The following is a 27,501-nucleotide window of genomic DNA, read 5'->3' as shown; positions in this document are numbered from 1 at the left end:
ATCTGATAGGAGACTTATATTCTGCATATATAAAGAACTCCTGTACACGAAAATAAAGACAAACAACCCATTTAAATAGTGGGCAAAATATTTGAACAGATGGTTCTCCAAGGAAGATATAAAGTGGCTAAAAAAGCACATGAAAACATGCCCAAAATCACTAGCTATTAGGGAAATGGAAATCAAAACAATAATGAGATACCATCTTACTCCCATAAGACTGGCAGCTATCAAAAAATCAAGACTACAAGTGCAGGAAAGGATGTGGAGGAATGGGAACACTCATCCATTGCTGGTGGAAATGCAGAAGGATCCAGCCATTCTAGAGGACAGTTTGGGAGTTTCCCAAAAGGTGAGCTATAGATTTGCCATATGACTCAGCAATTTCCAGTGCTGGGTATATACCCAGAAGATCTGAAAACAATTACACCAACTGATGTATGCACACCAATGCTCATAGCAGCACTATTCACAAGTGACAAAAGGTGTAATCAACCCAAATGCCTGATCAACAGATGATGGATAAATAAAATGTGGTATACACATGCAATGGAATACTACTCAGCTATAAGAATGAAAACAGCACAAACACATGTTATAACATGGGTGAATCTTGAGGACCTTACATTGAGGGAGGCAACCCAGGCATTGAAGGACAACTACTACATGACCTCTCTGATATGAAATAAGTAAACTAAGCTATCTCAGAGAGCTAGAGACTTATGCAAAAATCAACTCAAAATGTATCAAAGACCTAAATATAAGAGTCAAGACCATAAAGACCTTGGAAAGCTATGTAGGGAAGCGTCTACAAGACTGTGTACTTGGAAAAGGCTTCATGAACTTCCCACCCAAAGCACAAGCAACCAAAGAACAAATAGATCTTATAAAGACATAAAGGAAGTGGGGGGTAGAGGAAGGTTGCAAGCTGACCCCTACATGGTGAAATCTGTGATAATCTGGAGGTAAGTATTTGTACAGGAAAGGGATAAAATGGGCGCTTAGGAACACCTTTGGGTGGGGCTTTGTGAGCTTGAGGGGAGCTAGGGATCGGAGGAAGGGTCAGATGGCCCAGGAAATTGGAGGAGGGTAGGAGATCTTTTGAACATAGCATATTTTCAGGTATGTAGTTGAAATTATAATGTAGAGAAAACTCGTTAAAAAATATAATAGGGAAGATTACCTGTTTAAGATGCTTAAGGGGGTGCATCTGACAGAGGGTAGCTTCTAGGGAGTGTTTGAGTGCTCATTTTGTCAAAGTGGATTATGTCATTGGGTGGAGACCCAAACAATGAGAATGAAGGTATACCCACATCCTGGGGAGGACTGATGTTCTCAAACAGAGGGAATTTTATCTCTTGAGAGAATAGGTGGCTCCCAATGGGTTAGGGCAGTCGAGTATGTTAAGCCCTCAGCATTGTTGCAAGTATCTCTGAATATGGTCCTTCAAGTAATGAAGATTGATTGTCACTGTGGGCCCTGAGGGGAGAGGGAAAGTGGTATTGAATAGATGTAATAGGATAACTGTGGGGCAATGTATGTGTTCCACAAGACCATGCAATGATGGATATAGGACATGTTAAAGTACACCAAACATGTATGAAAGCCTATAGGCTAAAATGTAAATCATAATGTAAAACATAAGATAACTAAAAATTTAGAAAGTTGTATTGTCAAAAATATAAACCATAATGTAAACCGAAATGGAACCATGTTTGAAAGCTATTGTTTCAATATCTGTACATCAGCTGCAGCAAATATAATATGAATGCATAAAAAGATCATTGTGGGGGAAGGGACAAAGGGTTTGATGTTGGGTATGTGGGAATACCATATATTGTATCTGTGTGTTACTATGATCTAAAACTTTTGTGAAGACCAATGTAATAAGAAGAAGAAGAAAAAAAGAAAGGATGTATACACTGAAAACAAGTGGAAAAAATTGCCTTGCCGCTGTACATACAGGACAACACTTACAGCAGTGATGAAAGGCAAATGTGAAAAACAAAGCTTTTTCATTTTGTCATTTTTTGATAACCCAATTTATTTTTACTTTACTTAATTTTTCTAAATTAGTATGTATTCTATATTTAACCTTTGAACCCATCACTATATTCCATTTCACTATTAATGGAACCTGGCAATATATTAGGCTTCATTTTTAAAGAAGTTTTGGACCACAGAGAGGTTCAACTATGGCAGGGGAGGAACACAAGTGTGGGGTGTTATTGACAGGGGGAACATGGTTGGGAGGGAGTACTCTGTGGCATGTCTGCAGGGTACATAAAAATGTTTGGATATTTTCATCATAGTTTCAGCTAAAGAAATAACTGAGGGAGTGCTGAATTCCTAGCCAGGGGAGCTCTATCACATTCCCCAATGGAACAGCAACAATCCCCCAAGTGCAACGGCAATGATCAATAAAGATGGATGGTCCAACAATGAGCCCTTGATACTGATGGCAGTGATTATGAGACTTTGTGCCTGAAATATGAACTAGGCCTAGAGAATCAGGGTGCCTAAGAGTTACCTCCTGAGAGCCTCCATGTTGCTCAAATGTGGCCACTCTCTAAGCCAAACTCAGCATGTAAATGCATTACCTCCCCCTCAGCTTGGGACATGACTCCCATGGATAAGTCTCCCTGGTGCCAAGCGATTACTACCAAGCAGTAGCTGATGATGTAACTAGAAAAAGACCTTGAATAAAGGGTTCAACTTAGACCAGCTGAATATTTCAGCCAACATGTAATATCAGGAGTTAAAAACTGCTTTATGACTTTGGATAAAAGGGGGAAATGGAAAGAACAAATGAGTTTATATGGATATGAGTCTCCAAAAAAAAGCTGCTGATAGGGGCTCACAGACCCTACCTGACAAGATGTAGAACTTTCCTGCTACTCTATCTTGACTGGAGGAAGATGGATCTGGTATCCTGTATGAAGCTGGATGAAGTCCCCATATGGCTAACAAGATGTCGATCCTGGGAGAAATAAACTTAATTAGAATTTTAGAATATATGGTCCTATGAAGAGGACACTGGACCACAGCAGTAGAAAAGGCCAGGTGTTTATAAAGGCTGCATTTCCCTGACATCGGTGGGTTTTATTTTCCAGGTTTTGAATACTGTTTGGGACTGTTTTAGAGTAATTTACATAGAGATTGCATTTTCCTTAAGGAAAGACAAACCCTTCCCTGTGCTGAAGTTAGCATTTCAAGTGCCCTGTGATTTTGCATCACCACAGCATCAAGAATGTTTGCTTGCTGTTTTAGAGCTTTTAAGGCATGGCTGGTTTCATCTATGCCATTAGTTCTTTCTAGGGAGTGATTGAAATAGGTAATGGGGTTTCATATAGATTGCCAACCCCAATTTTCAACAGTGGTGGTTATGCTTAAAGCAGCTAAGAGGGGGATGAGAAGGAACACTGCCTTTTTCAAAAGAAAACAGACAAGGGTTTTATATGGGATGTTTGGTTTGTTCTCCCTCTAGCAATAGACATTTGGGCTAGAGTAAGAGGGAACAGCTGATTTTGATACAGACACTATTTAGCTTTTGTTCTCGAAGAGGTATGTCAGGCCATCCAAAGACTGGCACTTGTACATCCCATCAGATGCTTTTGGTAAGTTGGCACTTTCTTGGGCACCTGGTTTCATTCAGGATTTTTGCACCAAGCTGGACATTCCTTTAACTTTAATAAGGGCTATGAGGGAGACCTGGGGTAAGCACATTCATTAAATACTTAGAAAATGAAGTTTAAGAGGACTTTTAACATGTTTAATGTCCCTCTGCACATTATCTAATAGAAAAGATAACACTGTAATCATCAGGCATATATTTAGAACAGGAAAAAGGTACAGTACTTAATACTAAGTAATGTACTACTTAATGCATAAGTTTCTCTTTGAGCTGCAATTAATAGATTCAAGTTTCAGGTTTGCAATATCTTATATGTTATCTCTCCATGGGAGCATGCCATAATGCCAATTTGTATTTAAGTTTTACTTACAGAACTCTGGTAGTTATGGCTCCACTTGTTATGTCTTTCACACAGTGAGCAAGCCACAGTATTGTTGATACTAGAGAGAAACTAAGGTAGCTTCCAGTATTTTACAAGCCTGGTGCATAGCACTCTTTGGCAGTATGAAACAGTGCCAGTTTGGAGGTGATATCTATTGTACATTTGACTGTATTGAGCCACCATTAGCTGCTTCAGGAGTTTGAAACTGTAATGTAGTTTTCATCAATTTCAGGAGCACAATCAGAGATGGAATAGTTATCTTTATGGTTGGAGGGGTCAGTGACAAATCTAGCCAATAACTCATATGGAGAGGCAGCCTGCAATGTATTCAAGGCCTAACTTGGATGCACAAGAGAGTTTGACAATGCTGGAAGTCTATCTCTTGATATTTATATACCTTTTCAACATTCCCAATGCAATGTGTTATATATCAAATGAACTTAACTTTTTATTACTTTGCTTTTTACTTCTACACTTTTACAGGGAAGATGGTATTAGTAGGTATTTTATTTTAGCAGTAGAGGCAAAATTATTTTATTTCCATTTTCAAAATGAAAACTGAAGATTCCCAGTGGAATTAAGGTAACTTTATTACCATCCTTGAATATGTATATTGAGGGGACTTTTGGACAGGTTTCATTGCTATGAACTTACTTTTTGTTTTAAATTGAGAAGTTTGAGGTTTATTTCCTCATTTCTTTAAGGAGACACAATATGAAGTTTCTGGGCCTCAGATTTATCTGTTTTCTTTTCTTTAGACTGGTTTAACTGGAATTCAAGGTTCTATGCAGAGGCTACTATCAGGTATACTGTGGCCATGTGGAGAAGTAGGCAGAATTTCTGATTCCTAAGAGACTCCTAAGGGGAGTTTGCTGGTAGGCTAGAGACTTAGAGCATGGTGAGTGTCTGAAGAGAGATATCAGTCCCCTCATGGAAAATGCTGATGTGAATTTATACAGTCCATCAAAAGATGAGGAAATGTTAGTTCATGGGGAGAGGGTTACTGTCCAGAGTACAGCCCTGGGTCAATAAAGGGCTGTAAAAGTGAATTATTCTAGTGTATGGCTTGGGGGGGTTGGGGAGGTAGCCTAGGAGGTCAGATTTTCTTGGAATGTTGGAGGGTTTGATGGCCCAGAAGCAATGAGGATCCTTATCCGCTCTATTCCCACTGTGATATGGCTTATTCTTCGGGGCAGATACGATGTCTTCCACATGTAGGCAGTTTGCTCAATTGATCAGAATGGAGCCACGACCGGATAACCTGATAATCACTACAAACCTGTAAAAAAGGCCTAAATATATCATTCTCAGCACTGGATAGAACATTTGGACAGAGGATCAGCAAAGAAATAGAGAGCTTGAATGGTATGATAAATGGACTAAACCCAATAAACATGTACACAACACTGCATCCCAAAACATCAGGATATGCCATCTTCTCAAGTCCTCATTGTTTTCTTTCCAGGATAGATCATATATTGGTTCATAAAGCAGATCTAAATAAATTTAACAGTATTGAAATTATACAAAGTTCTTTCTGAGATCATAATGGAATAAAGATGGAACTCAACAATAGGCAGCAAAAGGGGAAATTCACAAATATATGGAGGTTAAACAATGCACTCAAATAATCAGTTGGTCAAAGAAGAAACTGAAAGAAATCAAATATTTTGAGATGAGTGAAAATAAGAATGCAATATAACAGAACCTATGGAATGTAGCAAAAGCTGTTCTGAGAAGGAAATTTATAGCCCTCAGTGCTTGCATTAAAAATGAAAGAGTTGACATCAGTAGCCTAACTACACATTGAGAGATACTAGGAAAGAATAGCAAACTATTCTCAAAGCAGAAGAAATGAAACAACAAGGAACAGAGCAGAAATAAAATTGAGAACAAAATAAATAGAATTAACAAGCTAAAAATTGGTTTTTCATGAAAATTGACAAGCCCTTAGCTAGACTGACAAAGAGAGATGGTGAAAATAAGTCAAATTTGAAATGAAAATAGGGACATTACTACTGACCCTACAGAAGTAAGATCATAAAAGAATACTATGAACAGCTATACACCAACAAAGTAGACAATGTAAATGATATGGAAATTTTTCTAGGAAAATACAACAATCTATACTGGCCCTAGAAGAAACAGAAGACCTCAGCAAACCAGTCCCAAGTAAACAGATTGAAGCAGTCATCATACAACTACCAAAAATGATAAGCCCAGTACCACAGGGGCTTCACAGGTGAATTCTACCAAGCACCCTAAGAATATTTAGTACCAGTCTTACTCAAACTCTTCCAAAAATTGATAAGGAATAAATGCTACCAAACTCATTCTCTGAAGCCATCAAAACCCTAATACCAAAGTCAGATAAAGATATGTAAAAACCAAATTACTGACTTGTATCCCTAATAAATAATGAGGCAGAAATCAATAAAGTACTCGCTAAACAGGTCCAACAACACATTAAAAGAATTAGTCATCCTGATCAAATAGGTTTTGTACCGGACATAAAAGGGTGGTTCATCACAAGAAAATTAATTAGCATAACACACCACTTTAATAAATCAAAGGAGAAATCTCCCATAATCATCTTGGTTGATGCCAAAGAAGTATTTGACAAAAGACAGCATTCATACTTGATAAATAGACTTTTAAAGATAGGAATTGAAGGGAACTTTCTCAACATGATAAATGGCATTTATGGAAAAAAAAAAACCCCGCAGCTGAACAAGTAGAGCAAAAAAAAAAAAAAAAAAAAAGAAATAAAAGGCATGCAAAATGAAGAGAAAGTAAAACTTATACTCTTCACTAATGATACAGTCCTGAGACATCTACACAGGGTCAGGAGGATAGAAAATAATATGCAAAAATCTGTAGAGTGTAACAAATTAACACCAATGAAAAACTGTTGGTAATGGGGGAAAGTGTGAAAGGGGTGGAAGTGGGATACATAGGCATCCCTTTTATTTCTGATGTAACATTTATGTAATCCAAAACTCCTTTAAAAATAAAAATATTAACATAAAAATCTGTAATATTTCTGTACATCTTGGGGAGGAAGTGCATCTTGGGGAGGAAGTCAGGAAAAAATTACATTTACAATAGTGACTAAAAGAATCAAACGTTTAGGAATAAACTTAATGAAGGACATAAAGCACTTATTCAGAATATCATAATGCATTGCTAAAAGTAATCAAAGTAGATTTAAATAAATGGATGAATATCCTATGTTCATTGATTGGAAGGTTAAATATCATTAAGATGTAAATCCTACCCAAGATGGTACACAAATTCAATGCAATCCTGATAAAATTCCAACATCCTTATTTAAAGAAATAAAAAGCACAATTATCAAATTATTTGGAATTGTAAGGGGCCTCGAATAGCCAGAATCATCTTAAAAGCTACAGTGGTAAAAATGTGGTATTGGCATAAAAATAGACAAACCAATAGAACTGAATTGATGGATCAGAAACAGACCCATTCATCTATGGCTGGATGATTTTTGAAGAGGCTAAGCCCATCCAGCTGGACCATAACAGGCTATTAAAAAATTGTGCTGGGAGATCTGAATATTCATATCCAAAGGAAAACAAAAGAGGACCATTACCTCATACATTACACAATAATTAACTAATCTCTTAGTTATTACAGAAATATTGAGGGAAAAACAGTCAAGCATTAGCTTTGTTAGTGAAGTGGAATCAAGGTTTAACTGATCTGCCTGTGGTTCATTCAGCTATAATAGCCTAGGTACTATGAACAATTAGTGAGAGTGTACAAGTCACTTTCGGTCTTTGTTTTGTCAAAAATTTTTTTATCAAATCAATTTTATTGTTACATATTAATAAAGCATAAATCCATCCAAAGAGTACAATCAGTGGTATTTGCTGTAATCACATATTTCTGCATTCATCACCCCAGTCATTCCGAGAGCACTTTCATTTATTCCAATAATATACAAAAAAAAAAAAAACACATCACCTCTCATTCTCACTATGCCTTGCCTGCCCTCCATAGCTGCTATTCATTTTCCATATCCCTAGTATGTTTGTATTTGTATTTTGTAAAAAGAGTTTTATATATGTAATATCCCCCATATTTGTGTTTTACGTGGGATTTTACTTTATTATACAGTCCCATGTTATAATTTTTAGCTTTCCTTCTAGTAATATACATGACCTTAGACCTTCCCTTTCAACAACTGTCATACCCATACAATAGCACTGCCAGTTACAAAAATCATGATACTTTCACCATTTCTATTCATTTCCAAAGATTTTCAAACAACCTTTCTACCAATTCTGGAGAGAAACCCTCAGTTTTCCATTCTCTACCCTCCTATTTTCTGGTGACCTATATTGTAATCAGCTCCGTGAGTTTACACAACATACTTATTTCATAATAGTGCAATCATATAGTAATTTTCCTTCTGTGTCTGGCTTGCTTCACTCAACATAACGTCCTCCAGGCTCACCCATGTTGTCATGAGCTTCACAGCTTCATCTCTTCTTACCATTTCATAATATTCCACCCTGTGTATACATCGCAATTTGTTTATCCACTCATCAGTTGAAGGACACCTGGGTTGTTTCCAAACTTTGGCAACTGTGAATAATGCTGCTGTGAATATAGGTGTGCAGATGTCTGTTTGTGTCTTTGCTCTCAGTTCTTCCCAGTATATCCCTAGTAATAAGACGGCTGGATCCCATGGCAAGTCTATATTCAGCTACCTTAGGAGGAGCCAAACATTCCTCCACAGTGGCTGTACCATTCTACATTCCCACCAACAGTGAAGAAGCGTTCCTATCTCTCCACATTGTCTCTAACATTAACAGCTGTCCAACTACTTAAAAGCGACCAGTCAGATAGGTATGAAATGATATTTCATGATAGTTTTGATTTACATTTCCCTAATTGTTAGTGATTAGTGTTCTTAAGTTTTGAAGGACAGTTTTGCCAGATACAGAGTTCTTGGCTGATAATTTTTCTTTTTCAGTACCTTAAATACATCATACCACTTTCTTCTAAGCTCCATGGTTTCTGATGAGAAGTGGGCAATAAATCTTACTGAGTTTCCCTTATATGTGATGCTTTGTTTTATTCTTGTTTTCACAATCCTCTTTTTATCTCTAATATTTGTCATTCTGAATAGTTGGTGTCTCATGGTAGGTCTGTTTGGATTTATTCTGTTTGGGGTTCATTGCCCTTCTTGGATATTGATATTTTTGTCCTTTGTAAGGATTGGGAAGTTTTTGGTCATTATTTCCTTAAGTAGTCTTTCTGCCCTTTTCCAAATTCTCTTCTTCTGCAATACCAATAATGCAAATATTTCTGTGTTAGGCTTTGTCATTCAGTTTTCTGGGACTCTTCTATTTTTTCCATTCTCTTTCTGTTCTCCTGTCTGTTCCATTTGAGATGTTCTGTCTTTGAAATTACTAATTCTGTCTTCAAGGAGTTAAAATCTGCTCTCATATGCCTCTAGTGTATTTTTATTCTCATCCATTATGTCTTGTTTTCATTCCCATAAGCTAATTACCTTTCTTTGTTGGCTTTCAAATTGTTCTTTATGCTCACTAGTGTCTATGCTCCCCCAGTGTCTTCTTAATATTCTTTATTTCATTAGTCATAATTTTCTTTAAATTCTTTGAATTTATTTAGGAGAGCTGTGTGATTATCACTGTTTGTTTTTACTCCTGTATCTGTTCAGGGTATTTGGTTAGTTCCTCTCGCTCCCACCCCACATTATTTAAAGAATACTTTATTAGTTTCTGTAATCAAACCCAGGTAGATAAGAACCTACATATTTACTACAGTACATTACAAATGAAAAAAGATTAAATTTAACAGTTCTATATCAATATGCTTGTTAATTTATGTATAACCCCAACTTAACATAGTATAACTGGGATAGTTTTTCCAAAGTTGACAGCACAGCTGAAGTTTCCAAATGGCTAGGTTTTTTTCTTGGCTGATCTCTTCCTGTTTCCTAGTCTGGCTTGTACTTTTTTGCCAATCCTAGGCATCTGAATATGTTGGTGAATTTACTCTTATGGTCAATTTCTCTACCTTGCCTTTCCCTCCCCCCCACCCCCACCCCCAGCTCTTTGATATTTGGCTCAACTCTACGTCTTTATAATTGTCTAGCTTAAGTTACCAAAATCAGATCACACACTCACTAATATTCAGATTTTCTCCCAGGGTTAGAATACAGAGTGAACTAAGAACAGATTTTGTCCATGCAATTTCCAGACCGGCCAGCAGATGGCGTTGATCAGTGAAACCTCTCCAAGGAGGTGTTTCAGTGTGATATTTCATGTGTGGAGATTCAAAGCATGCACTGCTCTCCAAATTCTCTGAAGAAAAGCACCCCTACTCCCCTTCCTTTTTCCCTTGAAACAGTTGACAGAAAGGACGATGTCTCTTCTCTCAGTTAGTTAAGCCAGGGGTTTTACCCCAGCTTATTACAACTTGTGAATAGGAGAGGGGAGCCCTTCCTGGTTGCCATGGGGGCTTGGTAACTAATTTTTGTTGTTGTGGCTTCGTTGTCTCTCTTTCTCACCTTTCTGGGAGTTGTGTAATGCTGTCCTGGCCTGCTGACCACCAAAACAGTTCCCTCAGACAGCTTTGGGCTTTGTTGTTTTTGTGAGAGCTTTGAGCTCAGCTTGTTAGTTTGACGCCATCTTCCCACCCTTCGCCAAGTATGCTTTAAAGATAAGATTTATTAGGTTGCTTTTATTAGCTTTTCCTTTGTTTTGGAGTATATGTCTTAAACTTTTGCTGTAGAGGTAGTGGCTTTTAGTTTTACTAAAATTTTTTGTTGAGGAAGAAATATAGATAAATAGAATCATTTCGAGATTTGCTTGTAACCTTAAAGTAACATTCTTAGACCATATCTGTAGGAAACACAACATCTTTATACTCATGAAAGTTTTTGTACCTTCATTAAATTTTGTAAGGTGTCGTCGCACATGTTACGTGTTATTCTTTTTTTTTGAAATGGTCCTGGACCAATTTAGTATTTGCTTAAAAATATATATAGTTTTGTGACCATTATAAAATAGGATTCAAATTGAATTATTTTGTTTGTAAGAGTAGGATATAGCAAATTATTAAAATGTCATATTCTGATGATACCTTATACTCTTTGCATTTTATTAGCTAATAGATATTCTAAAACATGGGCTATTACCCAAGCCTGATTAGAGTTAAAGAAATATCCAGTGAAAATTTAAAATGATCACTTTATCAGTTATTTTTTTCAGCACTTGAAACTTTGGCCATCTTCATTATGATAATCCCAATTTACTAGCTAGTTCTTTGAAAAAATATTCAAAGAATATTTGACTTCATTATGATAATCCCAATTTACTAGCTAGTTCTTTGAAATAATATTCAAAGAATATTTGACTTCATTGTTTGAAAAGTTCATTAAATATGGCCATGAATTCATTGTTAAAATCAAGTATTTTTTTGTAAAGATTTGATCATTTTATCTCCATACTGCCTAGAAGCCTGCCCCAGGTGTGCACTGTGCTCTATGCACCCCCACATCCAGCACCCATACCAGCAACCCTCACTTGCCATATTGCCAACCGAGCATTTCCAACATTTTAGTTTCAACCGTGTACTTGCCAATCCACAGTGTTCACTGGCTACTTCCTCCAACCCTCCTATGGGCAATACAACCCACCCTCCTCACCCCACCCGCCTTACAAACCATCACCACCTGTCCCAACAGCATCATTACACTACTATCATGTCCCTCCACTGTACAACTACACATTTCCAACTCATCATAGATTTTATCCACATGGGAGTTGGTTTACACCTTTTTCTTCCTTTCTATTTCCTGTAAACCTATCTTCCAGACTCTAGCTCTGTGAGTCTATTAAATTTGTGTACTTTCTATCAGTGAGGTCATAGAATATTTGACCTTCAGTGCATGCCTTGCTTCCCTCAACATAAGGTCCTCAAAATTCATACATGTTATCCCATGTGTTAATACAGTATTTCTTCTTAAGCTGAGTAGTTTTCCATTCTATGTATATAACACAATTTGTTTATCCATTCATCAATTGAAGGGCATCTGGATTGATTCCAACTTTTGTTAATAGTGAATAATGCCACTATGTGCATGTGGTTGTTCATGTCCCTGCTTTCAGTTCTGGATATATACCCTACGGTGGAATTGGTGGATCATATGGCAGTTATAGTTAATTTTCTGAGGAACTGCCAAACTGTCCTCCACAATGGTTGCACCCTTCGGCATTCCCACCAATACTGGGTGAGGACTCCCATTCCTCCACAGCCCCTAAAACATTTTTATCCTTTGTTTTGTTAATAGCCACCAGTCTGATGGGTATAAGATGATATTTCATAGTAGTTTTGATTTGCATGTCCTTAAAAGCTTGTGCTGCTGAGCATCTTTTCATGTCTGTTTGGTGGTTCCTTTGAAAGTTCACTAAATTTAGAATTATCATTTCATTGCCAATCCCACTTTTATGTATATATTCAAATGATTGAAAGCAGGATATCAAACAGATATTTGCACTCCAAATTTCATAATGGCATTATTCACAATTGTGAAATGGTGCAATAACCCAAGTGTGCATCTGTCAATGAGTGCATACATAAAATGTGGTAAAGACATAAAATGGGATATTATTCAATCATAAGGAATGAAATCCTACTTGGAAGTGAAAACATGGATGAAACTTGAGAGTACTGTTGAGTGAAATAAGCCAGAAACAAATGGGTAAATATTGTGTGATCTCACAGGTTTGAAATAGAACAAGCAAACTTAGAGAATCATAATCTAGAATATAGGTTACCAAGGCATGGGAAGGGACAGATAATGGGAAGTTAAAGCTTAAAATGTACTGGGTTCCTGTTTGCAAAGATAGAAAGGTATTAGTAATGGATGATGGTGATGGTTTCACATCTCTGTGAATACAATTAAAATCACTGAATAGGAGTAAGGTGGTATCAGAGTAAGGAGTTCAAAGAGTCAGCTCATCCTATAAGACAGTTAATCACCCAGAGCTATCTAAAGAACCTGTTTGGGGGGCCCAGGAGAATAGAAGAGTATCCTGCAACATCCTTGCAAGTATGGAAGGAGACTGCCCATCTACAGATAAGATTCATGAGAAGAGGTCTCCACACTGCAGAAACTGGTGCCTGTGGCACAAATTGTCTCAGAAGCTATTCCATGGCTAGAGTTGGAAGCTTCATGTCCCAAACATGGGGGAGGAAGAGATTGTTGGGCACTGACTTCAGCTACTGATCAGCAAATTCAGCTGGCTGAAGTATAACCCTAAGAACAGCTACACTTTAAATTTGTCCAAGTCAGAAATAGTCTTTTTAAAATAGGCATTTTAACCCTAACCCTGGCATGAGGGGGAATGAGGTTGGTTGAAAATCACAGTGATGGCAGGACCATCTTCTTTCCAGCCAGATCAGATTGCAGCTCTTCCCTAAGCCCCAACCCCGACTCCAGGAGGGAAGAAGCTGGGGAGACTTGTACCAGCTTCTCCAAGAAACTTCAGGTCAGGCTGTGGAGGCCAGTGTCCATCTTCGACTGGTGGCACAAGCTGCCTTGGGAGCTATTCTGTGGCAGGAGTTGGAAGCTCCATTTCTCATAAAGGGGGGAGGAAGAGAAGGTTGGCCACGAACATTAGCTACTGATTAGTAATCTTGGTGGGCTGAAGTATAATCCAAAGAACAACTAAAGTTTGAATCTGTCCAATTCAGAAAGAGACTGGTTGCCAACATTTTAACCCTGTCTCTGACATGAGTGGAAACTGGGCTTACTGAAAATCACAGTGAAATTAGGTTCTGGCTTCTTTACACCAAGATTGGATTGAAGCTCTAGCCTAGGCTCCAGCCCCACCTCCAGCAGGGAGTTAAATTGGGGGACTTGAAGCAGATTCTCTGGGTAACTATAGATACTTTTGGATAGCACAGACTGAATAGCTGAACACCTGGGGTTCCAGCACCACACATCAATAGAATAGGAGAGGAGCTGCATTTCCTTGGCCTCTCCAGGCAGTTGTGGTTATTTTCAGCTCACATGAACTGAGTTTGTTGAGCCCTTTGATTCCATCTCCATCTCCATCATCTCCATACTCCCCACTTCGCGCCCCCCCCCCCCCATTGGATAGGAGGGAATTGGTGTTTTCTCAGTTTTTCAGGGCAACTGCAAGTGTTCTGAGCCTGCACAAACTTGACAGTTGGGTACATGTAACTCCTCCCCCATTGCCAATAGGACAAGAGAAAGACTATTTTCTCAGCCCCTCTGGGTAACTACAGGTGTAGTGGTCCACACAGTCTGAGTAATTGGACACCTGTAGCTCCATCCCCACCCCCAAGTAGGATAGGAAGGAAGATGCGCTTCCTCAACCTTTCCAGACAATGGTTGGCACTTTCAGCCTGAATGGCCTGGACTGGTGGCTATCTGTGGACTCACTCCCATCCCCCAGTTGGAAAGGAGGGTTTTGGTGTTTCCACAGCCTTTCTGGGCAATGGAAGGCACTTTTAGCCTTCACAGTCTGAAATTGCTGGGTTCTTGTGGATTCACCCCCACCTTTCAATAGGAGAGAAATGGGACTTGTATTTCCTCAGGCTCTCTGGGCCACATCAGGCATTTTGGCCTCCACAGACTGGACTGTTGGCCATGCATGGATCCACTCCTACCCCTTAATGGGGTAGGAGGGATCTGGTGTCTCCACAGCCTCTCTGGGCTCTAATGAGTACTTTCAGTCTACAGGGACTGAACTGTTGGGTGCCTATCCACCCCCATTCCCTAATAGGATAGGAGGAGGCTGGTGTTTCCTCAGCCTATCAGGATAACTGCAGGTGTTCTCAGCACACACCTATTAGATTGTAGGGCATACCAGAAGGTCCACCCCCACCCCAGCAGGGAGGGGGCCTGATGCTACATCAGTCCACCTAGGCAAACTGCAGTAATTTTTAATCTACTTGGCATAGATTGTTGCCCACACCTGCAGCTCCATCCCCACCTGACAGGGAAGGAAAGGGTGGGAAACTCCAGTCTCTCCGCAGTTACCGACAGTCTTGTGCTACACAACTTGGATCATTACACATGGCTGTGGTTCTGTCCCTACCCCTAGCAGAGGAGAACGATGGGAGAAGTGTCATCACTTCCTGGGGCCATACAGGCAGCTTCAGCTTCCAAAGCTTACCACACCAACTATATCTTTGGCTGCTCCTACACAACCAGCAAGGGAGAAAGGGCAAGAGGGCCCTAAATTAAAGAGACAAACTGCTCAAGAATGCCAAGACAGCAACAAAAAAATTACAGTCCTTGCCAAAAAACAGGAAGATATGGACCAGTTAAGGTAACAAAATAAGCCTCCAGATGACATAAGACAGTTAAGACAACTAATTACAGATGTTTGAACAAATCTTAATAAATTCAAAGAGATGGTTAAGAAGGGTAAGGCTATTAAGAAGATACTGGGTGAGCACAGAGAAGTATTTGGAAGTGTGCACCGAAGAATAGCACATCTTATGGGGACAAACACAATACATGAAAATAAAAGTGCACTGGAAAAAATATGCTGGAGGCACAAAGCAGTAGATTTGAAGAGGCAGAAGAAGGGATCAGTGAACTTGAAAAGAAAGCCCCAGAAAGAGACCAAACAAAAGAAGACATGAATCTGGACTGTCCATATGCCAGCTGGGCCCTGAGCCTCAGCAGAATTGCAACACCTACTCTCTGGTTCATTGGACATACCCAGGTCAGCTGATGGGGAGGTGAAGAAGGTCAACCATTACACCAGGGAGCCAAGAGTGCCTACAACTGCAAGCAGGAGAATCCCATCCATCAGCCATATGGAATCTAAGCCCCCTCTCAAATTAGAGGTGGGGTGGACATCACCATCCCAGAGTCCACAGGATGCGGGAATATAATATAGATAGGAGTAGATTTGCTGGTATTCTACCATAGAGCTGTTGTGACTCTAGCAATGGCAGTAATTGTATCAGTGATGCGGATACTGTGCCCATGGAAATTGCTGAGGGCAGGGAGAGGGAGGAAGAGGTGTGATATGGGGCATTTTCAGAACTTGGAGCTGTCCTGAATGATATTGCAGGTACAGATGCAGGACTTGTATATCCTGCCATAATCCACTGGATGGACTGGAGGAGAATGAGAACTACAATGTAGTACAATGTAACTATGAAACTACAATGTAAACTACGGTCCATGTCGTGTGGCCGTGCTCCAGAGTGTATTCATCAAATGCGATGAATATGCCTTACTGATGAAAGGGGATGTTGATGTGGGAAGAGCGATTGGGGTATAAGAGAACCTCTTAAGTTTTTTATTTATTTTTTATGTATTTTTCTTTAAATTTTCTGGCCAGTTTTTTAAAAAGATTTATCTTCTCTTCCCTGCCCCCCCCAGTTGTCTGCTTTCTGAGTCCATTCACTGTGTGTTCTTCTGTGTCCGCTTGTATTCTTGGCAGCAGCACCCAGAATCTGTGTCTCTTTTTGTTGCATCATCTTGCTGCGTCAGTTCTCCATGTGTGTGGCGGCATTCCTGGGCAGGCTGCACTTTTTTTGCACTGGGTGGCTCTCCTTACGTATCGCACTCCTTGTGTGTGGGGCTCCCCTACGCAGGCAACACTCCTGCATGGCAGGGCACTCCTTGTGTGCATCAGCACTGTGCATGGGCCAGCTCATCACACAGGTCAGGAGGCTCTGGGTTTGAACCTTGGACCTCTCATGTAGTAGGCGGGTGCCCTATCCATTGGGCAAAATCCACTTCCCCTCTTACGTTTTTTACTGTATAATGTTTTGTGTGATCTGTTTATCTTTTTAAATAGGATAATAATAAAAATAAATAAAAAAACAAAAAATACATAAAAAGTAAATTGACTTTTTAAAAAAAACACAACAAAAAAGAAGAGATGCAGAAAAAGAACAGGGTCTGAGGGAACTAAATGTCAATAAAAGACAAGAAAACATACACGTCAGGGGTTTCACAGAGGGAGAAAAGAAGGGAAGAGGGGCTGAAGAAATCTTTGAAGAAATAATGATAGAAAATTCCCCAGCCCTATTGAAGAATAAAGATATCCATGTTCAAGAAGATTGTTGGTCTAAATCAGAATAGACCAACTCCAAGACACATGCTAAACAGAATGTCAAAATCCAAAGACAGAGAATTCTGAAAGCTGCAGGAGAAAAGTGATGCATAAATTTAACAGATACCTCATAAGATTAACTGCCAATTTCTCATCCAAAACCATGGAGGCAAGAAGGCAGTAGTATGATATATTTAAGATACTGCAAGAAAAAAACTGCCAACAAAGAACCTTATATTTGGCAAGATTGTCTTTCAAACCTGAGGGTGAGTTAAGAACATGCACAGATAAACAGAAACTGAAAGAGTTTACAGCAAAGAAATTGACTTTACAAGAAATAGGAAAGGGAGTGTTACAGATTGAAAAGAAAAAGCAGGTGAAAAAGGCTGAGAGGAGAGATTAGAAATGAAGATTTTATCAGTAACTAAAAGTGTTAAAAGAGTTGAGAAAATAAAATATGACAGATAAAATCCACATCAAAATGGGTGAAATAAGACCTGCCTATACAGTAATAATATTGAATGTTAATGAATTGAACTCCCCAATCAAAAAGACACAGACTGGCAGAATGGATGAAAAAATATGTGTCATCTATAAGGTGTCTGCAGAGACTCACCTTAGACCCAAAGATACCAAAAGATTGAAAGTGAAAGGTTAGAAAAAGATATTCCATGCATACAGTAATCAAAAATAGAGTAGCTATATTGATACCAGATGAAATAGACTTTAAAACAAATCTGTTATTAGAGACAAAGAAAGGTATTATATATTAATAAAAGGGTCAATTCACCAGGAAGAAATAACAATCATAAATGTATATACTACTGACAAAGATGTCCCAAGATACATGAGGTAAATACTGCAAAACTGACGGAAGAAATACATGTTTCTACAACAATAGCTGGGCACTTGAATCCACCACTCTCACCATTGGATAGAACATCTGGGAAAAGAATAAATAAACAGAGTGCTTGAATAATAAGATAAATCATCTAAATATAAAAGACATATACAGAACACTGCACCCCAAATCAGTAGGATGTAAATTGTTTTCAAGTGCTCATGGATATTTCTCCAGTATAGACTGTATGTTGGGTCACAAGGCAGATCTCAATAAATTCAATAAGATCAGAATTATACAAAGGACTTTCTTTGATCATAATGGAAGAAAGTTGAAAATCAACAAGAGGTGGAAAAAGGGAAAATTTACAAACATGGAAATTAAACAATACATTTTTTAATAATCAGTGGGCCAAAGAAGAAATTTCAGGAAAAATCAGTAAGTATCTCAAGTCAAAAGAACACAAGAATACAACATATAAGAACCTATGGGATGCCATGAAGGCAGTGATGAAAGGGAAATTTATAACCCTCAACGCTTACATTAAAAAAGAAGAAAAGCTAATATCAATGGCCTAACTACACAGCTGGAAGAAACAGAAAAAGAACAGCGAAATATTGCAAAGCAAGTAGAAGGAATGAAACAAATTATATCAGAGCAGAAATAAATGAAATTTAGAACAAAAAACAATAGAGAGAATTAACAAAACCACAAGTTGGTTCTTCAAGAAGATTAACAGGGAAGAATAAGTGTAACATATGCTCATCTTCAAGAAAATTTAAAAAATGCTTCTGTGGAAAGTGAATGTGCTCATTGTGGCATAGGGTATTATCTGAAAGGGTGGAGACCCACACAATAAAAAAATTTTAAACTCCTATCTTGGAGAGTTCAGCTATGCTCGCAGATAGGGGGGTGAGAACCTCTTGAGTACAAAGGCAATGCCTATTAAAAGAAAAGTCCAGTTTGCCAAAGCCTCAATATTAATAAATATAACTATGAAATTTATTCTTCAAAAATTGAAACAGTGGTTGCCATAGGTTCTGAGGGGAGGGGAAAGGAAGAATCAGTGGAACATAGGGCATTTCTGGGGCATCGGATTGTTCTGTATGATCTTTCAACAACAGAGGCAGACCATTATTCATTTTGTCAGAAAAAAGTATATGATGCAAAAGGTAAACCATAAGGTAAACCATTGGCATGATTAGTAGCAATGTTTTGTTATTTGTTCATGAATTGTAACAAATGCATCACAGTGATGTTATTGGTGAGGGAGGATTTTGGGTGGAAAAGATGGAGTATATGGAACTCCCCTTTATTTTCAAAGTGACTTTGTGTAACCTGATGAGTTTCAGAAAATAAAGTGAAAATAAAAGGCAATGGGGGAACATACAGAATAAATTGTCATATATAAAAGGTCATAACATGATGAAAGTCATAAAGCAAAATACATAGTTTTAAATTTTTAAAATTTCATTTTATTATTATTTTGCCTGTTTTGGGGTAGATCTTGAATTGCAGAAGGCTATCAAGTGTGGCCTGGAAGGATCACTGATGTGGGGCATTGGTGGTGGTGGGGTGTGGGGGAGGGATGCTCCTGGGGCATATGGTTTCATATGGTCATTTGGTGATGTCTTGTCCTGTGGAGGCCCACAGAGTAACAGACAGAATATTGAATTACCATCCTGGGAAGACATTCCCTTGCAGAATGGCAAGAATTTCTAGAGTACATGGGCTGTCCATAATAAAGAAGGACAGACCAATATCTCAGGCCTTGATATTGATGGTTGTACTTATGAACCTTGTTTTTGTGAAACTGAAAGTTAGCCTAATAATATATATTGCCTGAGATATCTCCTGAAAGCCTCTTTTTGCTCAAATGTGGCCTCTCTCTAATCAAATTCAGAATATAAACTCACTACATCCCCTCCCCCCACAACAACATGGGACATACCTCCTGGGGTTAGTCTCCTTGGCACTGAGGGATTATTACCAAGCACCAGCTAGTGATGCACTTAGAAAAAAACCTAGACCAAAAGGGGGAAATATTAAATACAAATGAGTTTTTATGGCTAAGAGATTTCAAAGTGAGTCAGGAGGTCATTCCCCTATTATTAACATCTTACATTAATGGTGAATGATGGTTACAATTGATTAACCAAACTGAAGGATTGTTACTAATAAGGTCTATAGTTTATGGTTTATATGTTGCACTGTACAGGTTTATGAATTTTGACAAAGGTATAATGTCATGTATCTATCATTACAGTATCATAAGAAAAATTCCAATGCACTAAAAATGTTCTGTATTTTATCTGTTTTTTGCTCCCCCTTCCCACTGAACCTCTGGTAACAACTATTTTTATGTCAATGCTACAAGTTCTTCCATTACCACATGACAATGCTTAACAATAACAATAAATCTACATTGGTCCATGGTTATTCTCCCCTCCTCTCCCTTTTATATTTGTTCATTCCTCAATCTTGAGGAATTTGGGTGATGTCCATTCTGATTGCTTCAGTTTGAGGAGGTTGAGATGTTATGGGGCAGATGGAAGGGACTTTTTTTTAATTTGCAATCATGGATACTAATTTCTCTGAGATGGAACTTGCCCACCATCATCATTTTGTTAGTGGTCCTGGGCAAATCTGAGGATATAGAGAATGGGTATTGGCCACGACTCTGCTGGGATTTAGGGCTCAATTGGCATATGAATAGTCTAAAGATTTATATCTCTGAGATATATATTTGGTGGTTGTGATAATTACAGGTTCAAGTAAAAGGGGTAGAAGGATCATGAGTTATATTTGGGAAACAGATTATCATATAACCCAAATACGGACCACTGAAGGGGCATTGGTTTCATGTGATTGAGTGCCTTTCCTTTAATGTTTAGATTTCCCTAGAGCCACCAGGAGCACTTTAGTTTGAGATTTTGTTTACTATAGGTATTAGTGAAATTTTCCTAAGAGCTGCATAAGTGTGACCTCTGGAATAATCACACAATTCACTTTCAAATATCTTAGCCATAAAACTGTTTTTTTTAGTTTAATGCATCCCCCTTTTGGTAAAGGCCTATATCCACATGTATAACTGGTTGGTGCTTGGTAATAATCCCTCAGTGCTAGGGAAGTTCATCCTTAAGAGTCATGCCCCATGTGATAGGGAAGGTAGTAAGTTTATTTGCTGAATTTGATTTAGAGAGAGGCCACATTTGAGTAAAATGGAGGTTTTCAGGAGATAATGCTAAGGCATTAATTATCATGACAGTTTCATTTTTATAGGAACACATTTCTAAGTACAGGTAATAAGATTGAGTGCTTGGCATATTGGCTGGTTTTCTATTATCATGCACTGCCTAAACTTTCCAAAGATTTTTTGCCATTTTATTTGAGAAAGATTCAGGATTCCACAGGATAGGAATTCAATATTTGTTACCTCTTGCCTGGTCCTCTATTGAGAAAATATACCCATGACAACATAGTTGAGGTAGAGGGAAGAATAAGTGTAATATAGAAATATCTTTTGGACATTGAAATCGTCCTGCATGGCATTGCAATGACAGATACAGACCATTTTGTCAAAACCTATAAAGTTGTATGGGGCAAAGTGTAAACTATAATGTAAACTATAGTCCATGGTTAGTAGTGATGCCACAATATGTGTTCATCAGTTGTAACAAATATACCACAGAATGAAAGATATTGTTCATGGGGAAAGTGCTGGAGTGAGATGCAGGGTATATGGATATCCCCTATATTTTTGATATAACATTTATGTTATCTAAAGCTTCTTCAAAAATAAAAATAATTTAAAAAGGAATAAAATACAAATGTATACTACAACATGATTAGATCTTGAAGACATAATTTTGAATGAAATATGCCAAATAATGTGTGACATCCATCATATGAACTGTATAGAAGTAACAAACTATATTGAGATGGATAGTTTAGATAATAGGTACCAGGAGCTTGGGGGTTGGGGGCAGGAAGATGTTATTAGTTGCTCTTTTCAAAGTTTGTGTTCTAGGTGATGACAATAAAGAATTGTTAAATTTTGCAACAGTAGCAGAATATTGTGAATGCAATAAATAATACTGAACTGCACACTTGAAAGTGACTAAATAGTACATTTTGTCTTGTATTTTTTGCTACAATAAAAGTTACAAAAGAGTGCCACCATGAAGTAGGAGTACTTGGGGATACCTTAAAATGAATGTTTTCTCTAAAATCCACCTTACCCAGGCAGTGTGAATATCTGTAATCAACATTTTACACTGTTGGATGGGGCTAGTACTAGAAAATTCTTTTCAATCAAATATAAATCTTGGCTTCCTTACTTGTCCCTTCTGAATTGTCTCCATTCACCTCCTTTATAAACTTTCTCTTCAATTAAATATTTTATTCATCAAGAAGCATGGTGAGTAGCTAAAGCATTGGCTTGGAGTCAAGAAAACACAGATTTAAGATTGTCTCTATTTCTTATGGCTGTATATGATTGGGCAAGTTATTTATCTTCACTTAGCCAAGTTTACACAGCTGTTAGTTATAAAAGAGGGATAACCAATTCTTTTTGATGTTCAAATTGTCATCGATTTGACAGCAGGAGACTCTCCAAACTTTTCCAAGAGTTCTCTTTAAATGACTCTATTTATCTATAAAAATATCCTTAATTTCAGGAATGACAAGTTGTCCCGGGCTCAATCTGTATCTTGCTAGTGATGCCCAGTACTGGACATTTGTCCAAGGAATCCTGTTTTTTTTTTCAATGGGGAATGGTATTAAAAGCCAAAATCTAGCACTTGGTCACTTATTTCTCTGGAGATGCCATTGTTCCTGGGTAATTTCAGTGGACATTACAACAAAGTAGCTATTTTTTAAACTCTAACATTCTCTTTCATTGGGGAATACATTTGGTACCAAGAGTAGCCCTGTGAAACAGAATCTTAAGAATAAAGTTTCAGAGTTGGTCGAGGGTTTTGGGACTTGTTTCCCTAACCTGATTAGATTAAAAGCCATTAATGAGTTGTACTTCCTTTTATCAAGATGGCACTGATAGACGGTGGTGTGGTCTGGCAATAGAGCTATGCAAATATCACCATTAGATACTCCTACTCAAATGTTAATGAGATAAGGTTCTGGTTAGTATCTTAACATAGTTTTTTTGGAGTTATAAAGTAGAATGATGTTGGCTAGTTGTTCCTAGATATGCTATATAGAACTATTAAAGGAAAGGATGAGCTCAGGCTTCTAATTTCCTCTTTAGAGGGTGTCTGGTGTTAAAGTAGGTATATTGATTAAATGACAAAATTTGGAATAAGTATATATGGGCTGAAAACACTAATGATAGGGACATTGAACTTAAAGATTTTCTGAATTTTCTTTGCCAGGAAAGCTTTTAATGGTCTGCCTCTGAGAGATCAAGCATCACACTTCAGTCTGCCCTGAGGAATTAGACATGCTATCTCTATCTAAAGATATTAATTTTCTTTTCCTGATGAACATGTAACTGAAGAAGATGTGAAAAAACAGGCCCCCTTCTTCCTGAAAAAAAATTAATCCTCTTTCATCAGAGGACGCTGCAATGGAAAGCACTGAGGTAGTTAGTTTGAATGACATTGCGTATTTCTCTCATGTCCCAACCCACCGCCCCTTTTTACCTCCAGACCTATAATTTGATTGAAGTCCTAGAAGACAAGAAAAGATGAGGTACAAAATGTGATCTCTGAAAATTGCAAGATTTTCCTATTTATACAGACAGAAATCAGGTAAATATGTGTGAGAATGGATTTTAAGTATTTGGGATAATAATGGAAGGAAGATGAAGATGGATCAGGCTCAATTTTTTAATATGGGTCCACTAACCAGAGATTATGGATTCAATGTTAGAAAGGGCTCTAATAGTCTTTTTCTGGTGATTGCCTGAGGCAAAAGTTGGCCTGTTGCCTAAAGTTGAAATGCAGCTCTGGTATAAAGTAGATGAGGGGACCAAAGGTTTAGAGGGATTGGTATGGTAGCATAAATTTAACATATAAGACCTGCTCACCCACCTTAAAAATGTCCAGAGGACAAAACATTCACCAGAACTATGAGGAATAAATTAGTGAGAGCAGGTTCACCATATTTCAAGCACTCTGTGGTTATTCTTCACTGTAGGTCAGATATTACTCTGCCATTGAATACAATGGGATGACTGGATTCTAGGTTGGCAGAAGTCAAGTGGTAGCACTTAATCACCAAGTATGAGTTTGGTATTGATACTTTAATGGACAGAAAACTCAAATAGTCACCAGAAAAGTCTGAAACACAGAAACCTATGGCAATGGCTAGATTATGGGTACCTAGAAGTAAGACAAATGGTCAATCTACTAAATTCTTACTTGATCTGTATAAGCAGAAATGTTCTAAAACAGATAAAGAATAGTTTAACTTGAATCATAAAAATAGGAAGACATGGTTCCTCAACCAATTCCCAGTTTAGAAGTCATTTAAAGATGTGGAATCCCTGAATGTAGGTAAGTTTGCCCTCTCTTGGGGAAGGCCCCTGCTGCACTACCAAAAATGAATATTGTTAATTTCTCCAAGCTTTCCCTGACAGTACCTGCAGCCTTTTACAAGGGTGGCTGTGCAGTGGTTATGATCAGAAATTTTGGGAACTATTAGGCCCTGGCTCTGAAATGACATTAATTTCAGGGGATGCAAAATATCACTATTGTCCACTAGTGAGAGTAGGGGTTTCTGGATGTCAGGTGAAGTGGAAGCCACTAAAATGTTCCTCCTTAGCAAAACAGGAAACCAAAAGAAATACCACATTGCTGGAGGGATTTCAGAAATTAGTGCCACCATGAAGGACTTGAAAGATTCAGGGGTTGTGAGTCCCACCACATCCCCTGTCCATTTCATTCTTCTATTTGGTCTGTGCTGAAAATAAATGGGTCATGGAAGATGATAGTGGGTTATCGTAACCTTAACCAGGTGGTGACTGTAATTGCAGTTGCTGTTCCATTGTGTCCATTGTGTGGTTTCATTGCTAGCACTTCCTCCGGTTTCTGGTATGCAGCTATTGATCTGGCAAAAGCTTTTTTCTCAATTGCTATCAGTAAAGTCCACAACAATTTGATCTCACATGAGTAGAAATTTGATATATGTATCAAATCCAAAAAAGAAGGATTATGTTTGGAAACTCGTCTGTTTTTCTGGGTGTGACCTCCTTTGATTGTATTAGATTGAGCAGACACATCTTTGATTAAATCATGTCAATAGGTTATATCTCAGGGTTGAGTCTTCATCCTCTTGATGGGTGTTATAAATGGATACTCACAGAAGATAAACAGGAAGAGAGAAAGCCCTATAGAAAGGAAGAGAGAGAGTGCCATAGACATGGCAGAAGAAAAAACTATGAACTTGCAACCCTGGTAAAAGGGATGATCCATTAGCCTGATAGTTTGCAGCTGCCAGAAAAGAAATAAGCCCTATGCCAACCTTTAGCTAAGAAAGAGGAAGGCTGAACCCTCACAGAGATTGCCAACCACCTTTTTTCAACATGTGGCAATATACCTTTTATGGTATCTTGAGTTGGATTTTTTAAGGCCTTGTAACTGTAAGCTTTTACTCAAAATAAATGCCCTTTATAAAAGTTGACAGATTTCTGGTACTTTGATCAGCACCCCTTTGACTGACTAATACAACTGGGCAACACCTTTACCATCCTTCCTCAGGGGTATATCAATACTCTAACACAAGGGTTCTCAACCTTTCTTGTTCCATGGACCACTTTGTCAGTCAGGTGAAATGAATACTACCATAATTTATTCACTGCATACATTCATATGTGAAAGAAATGCTAGATTTCAGTTCTTGATCAGGGAAGATAAAGGTAATTAATTGATATTTTCAATTCAAGCTCATGGACTCCCTGAAATTTTAACCACTGGCTAGGAACTCTTGCTTTAACCCTATGCTATAGGAACAGTATTCATCTTTCCCCCAAACAAGACATTACTCTGATCCATTACAATGATGATATCATGTTGATTAGATCAAGTTACCAAGAAGTAGCAACTGTTCTAAACTTATAGGTAAGGCATTTGTGTGTCAGTGAATGAGAGATAAACCCAACAAAAAGTTAAAGAATCTTCCACTTCAGTGATATTTCTAAGCATCCAATATGTGATGCATGTTCCTTTCAAGGTGAAGGAACCAAAAAAGGTTCTTGCAACCAAAAAAGGGTCACATCTAATAGGCATTTTCAGATTTTGGAGGCAACACATTTCTTATTTGGGTTGGCTGCTCCATTCCATTTACCAAGTAATGCAAAAAGGTGCTAATGAGGACTGGAAGTAGAGGATGCTCTTCAGTGGGCCCAGACTGTCATGAAGCCCCTCTCCACTTGTTCCATATAATCCAGAAGATTCACTGATGCCAGAACTGTCAGTGGCACAGAAATCATGATTGGTGGCTTTAGCATTCCAGTATTGGAGAATCACAACACAGACTTAGAATTTTGGAGCAATGTCTTGCTGTCCTTTCCTTATAAATACTCTCCCTTAGAGAAACAGCAGGGCCTTAGCAGAGTCCAAATTTTTACCATAGGCTACCAAGTTCCCATGAGGTCTGACTTGCCTGTCCTGAGTTGGGTGTTGTCTGACTTACCAAGATGTAAGGTTGGATGTGCACAGCCACATTCCATCATAAAGAGGAAATGGTATATACAAGATAGGGCTCAAGTGGTTCCTGAAAGCACAAGTTACAGGAGGAAGTGGCCCAAATGCCCATGGTCCCCATTCCTGCCACATTACCTTCTCTTTCCTAACCTGTAGATATGGCCTCATGGGAAGTTTCCTATGATAAGTTCACTGAGGAAGATAAAACTTAGGCATGTTTTACATTGGTTCTGAATGATATATAAGAAGAAAATGGACAGCTACAGCACTGCAGCCCCTTTCTGGGACATCTTTGAAGGACAGTGGTTGAGGAAATTCTCTCACTGGGTAGAATTTGAACAGTATACATGATTGTTCACTTTTCTTAGAAGAAGAAATGTCTGGAGGTGCATACATATATTAATTAATGGACTACAGCCAGTGGTTTGATTGGATGGTCAGTGTGGTGGCTTAGAGCTCTGCACCCTAGGAAAACATATTTTAAATTTAATCCATTCTTGTGGGCATATTCCCTCTATAAACAAGAAGACTTCAAGATGTCCTTAACTTCAGTTAAGGTTTGGCCCACATGGATCAGATTGGGCTTTAATCCAGAATATGGGAGTCCTTAAACAATTTTTTAGTACTGGAAAATAGGTGCTGCTCTTACAAATTCCTAAATTGTGGAAATGGCTTTGGAACTGGGTATTGGGTAGAAGTTGAAACAATTGTAAGGTGCTTGATAGTAAAGCCTAAATTGATTTGAAAATGTTGTTGGTAGAAAAAGAAATGATGAGTTTATTATTGGACATTCAGGAAAGTTGACCTTTGTTATAAAGTTACATAAAAGTTGGCAAAATTGAGTTCTGATGTTGGATGGAAAGCAGAAC

Source organism: Dasypus novemcinctus, chromosome Y, assembly GCF_030445035.2.
Source record: "Dasypus novemcinctus isolate mDasNov1 chromosome Y, mDasNov1.1.hap2, whole genome shotgun sequence".
NCBI classification, from domain to species: domain Eukaryota; kingdom Metazoa; phylum Chordata; class Mammalia; order Cingulata; family Dasypodidae; genus Dasypus; species Dasypus novemcinctus.
The sequence above is the reverse complement of the archived record's forward strand: the minus strand, read 5'-3'. Positions refer to the sequence as shown.